Consider the following 6,000-nt stretch of genomic DNA (forward strand, 5'->3'; position numbering starts at 1 on the left):
GGAGTGGGGTTGTGGAGGGGAGAGTGTGTGTGGATGGAACCTTCTCTTAAACCATAAAAAAAACTTTAGGCACCTAAGGACAATAATTTGAACTCATATATGGGCCTTGAAGTACAATACATATCTAACTACGAAATGTGAACCTTCAACTAGAAACAAAGCTTCTATCCATCTAGGATATGAAGAATGCATTGAACAAAGACAAATGGGATCCTATAAATTCAATTAGCCTATGATTACATATGTCTTTTCACTTTGTGATTTTCACTAGTAGCAATATTTCCTACGCAACTCAAAATTATTTATGAATTAACTCAATGCCTTACGTCCTAAAATATCCTTTACAACATCCAAGGTTACGTTGATCATGATTGGGGGAGGAACCTTAGGCCTTAATACCTAATGATTGAGATGGAGTTGGAAGGAAAAGAGAGAGAGATAGAGAGACGAAGATATCTCTCTCTCTCTCTCTCTCTCTCTCTCTCTATATATATATATATATATATATATATATATATATCTATGTATACACACACACACATATATATGTGTGTGTGTGTGTGTGTATATATAGATATATATACATATATATACATATACATATGTATAGACACACACACACACACATCTATATATATATATATATATAGAGAGAGAGAGAGAGAGAGAGAGAGAGAAATAGTGATGGGGGAGAGAGGGAGAGAGATAATGAAGGAGTGAGGGAAAGGGAGAGGGAAATGAGAGACATATATGGACTAAGAGATGCAGTGAATGTATATTTCATTAGTTCTATAACAAAGATGAGTCATTTTTTGATTGCTTCCCTAAGAAAGTTATATAAACAACTATACTAGTCTTTTTTAATTCATATACATAAATTTAATTGGAAAAATAACATTGGTTTTAGCAAAAATTTAGAATTAGAAACTTGCCCAATTATTTGTAGTGTATAAAGGGTAATAGTTACTAAAATATAACAATTGATGATGTTCTTATCCATTTCATACAAAAATTTGGAAAAAAATAAAGGCACAAACAATTGAAAATAATGAAGCTAGAGCAAGCTACAATGAACCATGACTTGCCAACATTAAGAGAGAACATAGCAAGATCGAAACATACTTGAAAGAAATGAAACATACTTGAAAGAAATGATTTATTTTTTGAAATTAATAACCATGTGTCTATAACTTTACGAAATAGGAGAAATTTATTTTGCATGTGGCTAATTGATATCATGCTTTGTCACATACATCCTATAGAGAAAAAGAGTGAGTCGAACATGTTAAACTCTACCACAACATGACTGACCAATTAATGTTTAAAATGGATAATAGTTTGCATAAGAATATTATATGGAGGTGTAGGAATTAAATGACATATAGTTGTAATAAAAAAATTCAAAATGGTCAGATAAATGAAAAATGTTCAGATACATCCCGATCGATGTTCTTTCCTAGTAACATTTACTTTTGTTTTGATCTTCAATATCTACACCATATATAGACTCACCATATATAAGTCTAGAAATTAAATCACACATCCAAAATTAGAAGATGGTAGACAATTGGGAAAGCATGTTCCCAACGCACATTCACTCTTCCTTTTATTCCCTCACTTAGTTAGTCACTGGTGGGCACACTTGCAATATATTGGGGAAAGTGGTTGGCCTACTCGTAAATAACTGGAGGAGTGAGTTGTAATATATGCAATTTATTAGATGGCTTAATTGTAAGGTAGTTCAAATGTTTTACCTTTGTATTTGAAAAGTATTTTTTCTTAATTTTACTTAAATAAAGTAAAAGTTTTAAATGGTTTGAATAATAACTTTAATTTGAATTATTAAATTTATATAGATTATTTTTTTAATATATTTCAAACTCAAGTATTATATTATTTAATTTAGATAAGAAAACAAAATCATAAAATAATTGAACTTTCTTATTATAAAACTATAGTAGATTTTTAGTGTTATTTAAAAATTTATTTGCAAGATTAATCATTTATATTATTGATGATATATTGTTAACTTAAATTTATCATCAAATTAAGAATAACTTTAATTATGATCAAGTTAAAAATATCTGTCATTACCTGCTTTTAGTTTTAGGTTTTAAGTTTTTAATTAGAATTGCAAATAATTATCTTGAAAGTTTATGCTTGTGGACATTTATTTGCATGAAGAAGAAAAAAATAGTTGTCCTTGATGCTAAATTCTAAAAAAGAGATAGGCTTATATGAGTATAAAAACCCAATCTTTCTAATTATAACAACGTTAAAAATAATTTTCCAGAAAACATAAACCCACCAAAAAAGCATTTAAGAATTGGATATATTTTCACTACACATAAAATATTGAAGACAAGGGGATCAGGCCTTAGTTAACAAAACAAATATTTCCATAGAGAAGCCCTTATATCGAGAAAATTTTCAAAAGATTGGTTAATAAAGGTTCTATAAAAGGACCCTCTTTTTTGAGGTGATGAACTAATATTTTAAGCTTTGCAACCTATTGTGGAATAGTCATAATTTCAAATTTTGTGATTTACAATTTTACTCTTTCCATTTGTTCCATTTCCTCTAATCACTCAAAGGTAGGTTATTTTGATAGATCCTTATATGAAATTGGATCCAATAGATAAAAATACTACCTGAAGCTAACCTTGTGAGCATAACTTCATGGTAAAATAGAAAACAATTGCCTCAATTTCATGCTATCCTAACCTGGAGATCAACTTGAAGGTTTATATCCAATAAATGATATTTCCCAAATAAACATGAATCCAAATCTAGACTGAAAAAGCCAATAGAAAAGTTGACCCATACTACTCTAGGTTCTACTTTTCAGTAGCAAGTATCCTCAAAGGCTAGGAGAAAGTGACACCCAAACAAAAGTGAGATAGAATAATTGTTTGATATACACTAGAAATTTGGAAAATAAATTCTAAGGGACAATATGGCCTTCCTAATCTTAGATAAGAAGCCACAACCCATACTCAAATGGGAGGCCCATAAAAGGAGAAAAAAAATTGAATTACAAAGCTAATTTCCCTAAGAAAAATTTGAAAAGAAATGGAAGCCATTGAAGAAACTTAGACCATTATCTTTTTAAATTTAACACTAATTTACTAGAAGCAATATTATTATACTAAATGTCAGAGGAGGCATAAAGACACAAATGAAAAAAAATTTCTCCAATAATACATTCTTTGAACCTCCACCAAAATAATTTAGACTTCATTCTTGAAGGAACATGAACATTAGAAGGACAAATATGTGCAAAATTCCCAAACCAACATTCAACAATCAATTTAGAAAACCGTAACCCTACTAGGATCAACCTCTGACTAGAGAGAACTATAACATAGGGGAGGAAATAGTTTAATTGAACAAAATACATGTTTCAAATATAAAAATCTCCAAATAGTATCCAAGTAGATAGCTTCCACCCAAAGAATTCTCACAACTTACCAAGGAGAGGATTAATTAAGTAAGAAACTAAAGCATTGGAAACCATATTTAGGTATTTAATTATAATAATCACATAAAGGAATGGATCCATAAGGTAAATATTTCCTTGATAAATCCCACAAGGGGAACTAATATCTCCACTCTCTAGTGTGCTATTGAATTCCCTGATACTTCAATTTGTTGAAAACTAGGTATTACTGAGAGGGGTGAATCAATAGTTTTGTTTTTTAATGACTAATTTCAAGTCATTTTAAGAACCTTCTAGTCACATCTTTAATTTATTAGTATATTTATATATGGATTCAACAATTCAAGTTGAATTCACAAGAAACATATAAGGAAGTCATTCAACACATTAAGACACCAAATATAGGTGGAAACCCTTAAAGGGAAAAACATTGAATTTTGTTTGTTTTGATGTAAAGGAAAGAAATGTCTTCCTCTTTTACATCAATTCTCTATAGGATTCTACCAATAGGAGGCTCTTACCTTTTTTTTCTATTGCAAGATACAAATTGTTGGGATCACCCACTCCCTCTTCTTACAAGTTCCAACTTAATTTTTTTAGGCTACTACCTAAAACGTGACACCAATATTCCAATAAGATCACAAATTTACTTGGTTGGTTTTCTTGATATTTAAATTCAAAGTTGTTTTCTCTAGATTTTTTGAGTACTCTATCTCTACATTCTTTACATATTATTATCTTTTTCTCTTGTTCCTCCATTCTTATTTAGATTTTCTACAATTCCTCCCTCTTTGTTTTATAGGCAATTCATAAAGTAGTTCTCACAAAAATTTAAATTCACTAATAGATTTGTCTTTCAAGCACATCCTTTTAAATACAATTTTTTTTACATATTTATATTCCAATGCAGGAATTTGAAGTGAATGGTTTCCTTTTTGAATTCTACGTCTCTTTGTTCTCTCCCTATTCATTTATAATTTTTCTGATAAAATAAAGAGAAATGGACCTTGTACTATTCTAAAAATTGGAGTAATACATGCCAAAAATAATGACTGCATATATGGCTTCGATATAGTTCCTTATTGGAAATGTAAAATAAAACTCTATCATAATGAACATTAATGGTAATATTCATGTTTAGTGGAAACATCAAGTTCTCTATAGCTTGTTCTCAAGTTCTCATGTTCTATGAATTTATTTTTTTTAGGAAACAAGCAACATCACAAACATTATTCATGAAAGATACATTGTTTATGAAAACATTACTTATGAAACATTTTTTTTCTGAGTTTAAACTATTGTCAAGTCACCTTTATGTTGTTGTCAAGTCAGTTCTTCCACTTTCAAGTTACATATACTAGCCTTCTATTGACGGTGCTAGAATTGCTAACATTCAAGGGAATTCCCAGATATGATGTCCCAATCAAACCTCACATTATTTGGCATAGCAGTCTCATTCGGTATAAAGGCCCAGTTGCCAAAGCCTTAAATATTTCCCTTGACTCTAATTTTAAAAACAAGGGTGATGCAATGGTATCTTCAAAAAGCTAGGAGAGTGTTCCTCATGAGTGTGTAGTGGAACTGCGTTAAGGTTCTTCTAGTGCAAATGGATGAGCAAAAAGTGAGCCTCTAAGTGAGAGGTAGTAGTGCCACCTAGGACAAGGCAGAAATGAGCCAGAAGGACATGTCCAACATCCACTTGAATGATCCACGGTGGATGTGAAAATCTTTACAACCAACAAACAAGGGAGCGGAATAGTCCACAGTGGATGCGACAATCATTATAACCAATAAATAAGGAAATATTTGTCTAGTATCCTGTAGAATAGTCCACAAGGATGTGACAACAATAACAACCATTACCACACATTCTCATCAAGATAAGCACTAAAGTAACTGAAATAGTTCAAATATATTAGTACATGTGAAAGCAAACATGAAATACAAATTTCCACACACTATTCTTACAAAAAATCATAGTTCATGCATGAAGAACATGTTGGCCTGGAAAGGCTTATGTTATCAAGAAAAAGCTCCAAGACACATATCTACATTGTACATCACTAGCCCCAATAGTGGGACATTGGATCCATTCCTTGTGCCTTAAAGAACTAACTGATATCTCTAATGCCTTGAGGGAGGAGCCAATGTCAAAAGTCCTTTGCTCATACAATGACACGGTATATATAACTAGAGCGTGATGCTTCACCCTTGTGGCTCTTTGACTACCATAATGGTTGTCCCACTTGCTATGACTCTTCATAGTCATGTGTGTCCTTCGGACCTTTGGTTTACAATACATTTGGTTACAGTATACATGGTCCACACTAGTGATGTGACATATGACAACTCATGACATGACTAGACATGACACTATTGACACGGAGTGGCTTGATGATGCAAAAATGTAAAGTCACCATTTCTATTGAGTGCTAGACGTGTTCTTGGATCTTGTTTCTCTTCTCCTCCGCATAGATTGATGATGTAGGGTCTTCAATGATATTTGGTATTTGAAGGTGGTTGCAAAATTATGTCCCTTTGCTTTCTCTTGACAGGTCTGC

Source organism: Pinus tabuliformis, chromosome 6, assembly GCF_031772625.1.
Source record: "Pinus tabuliformis cultivar Carrire ecotype Pingquan chromosome 6, CPIR1, whole genome shotgun sequence".
NCBI lineage: Eukaryota > Viridiplantae > Streptophyta > Pinopsida > Pinales > Pinaceae > Pinus > Pinus tabuliformis.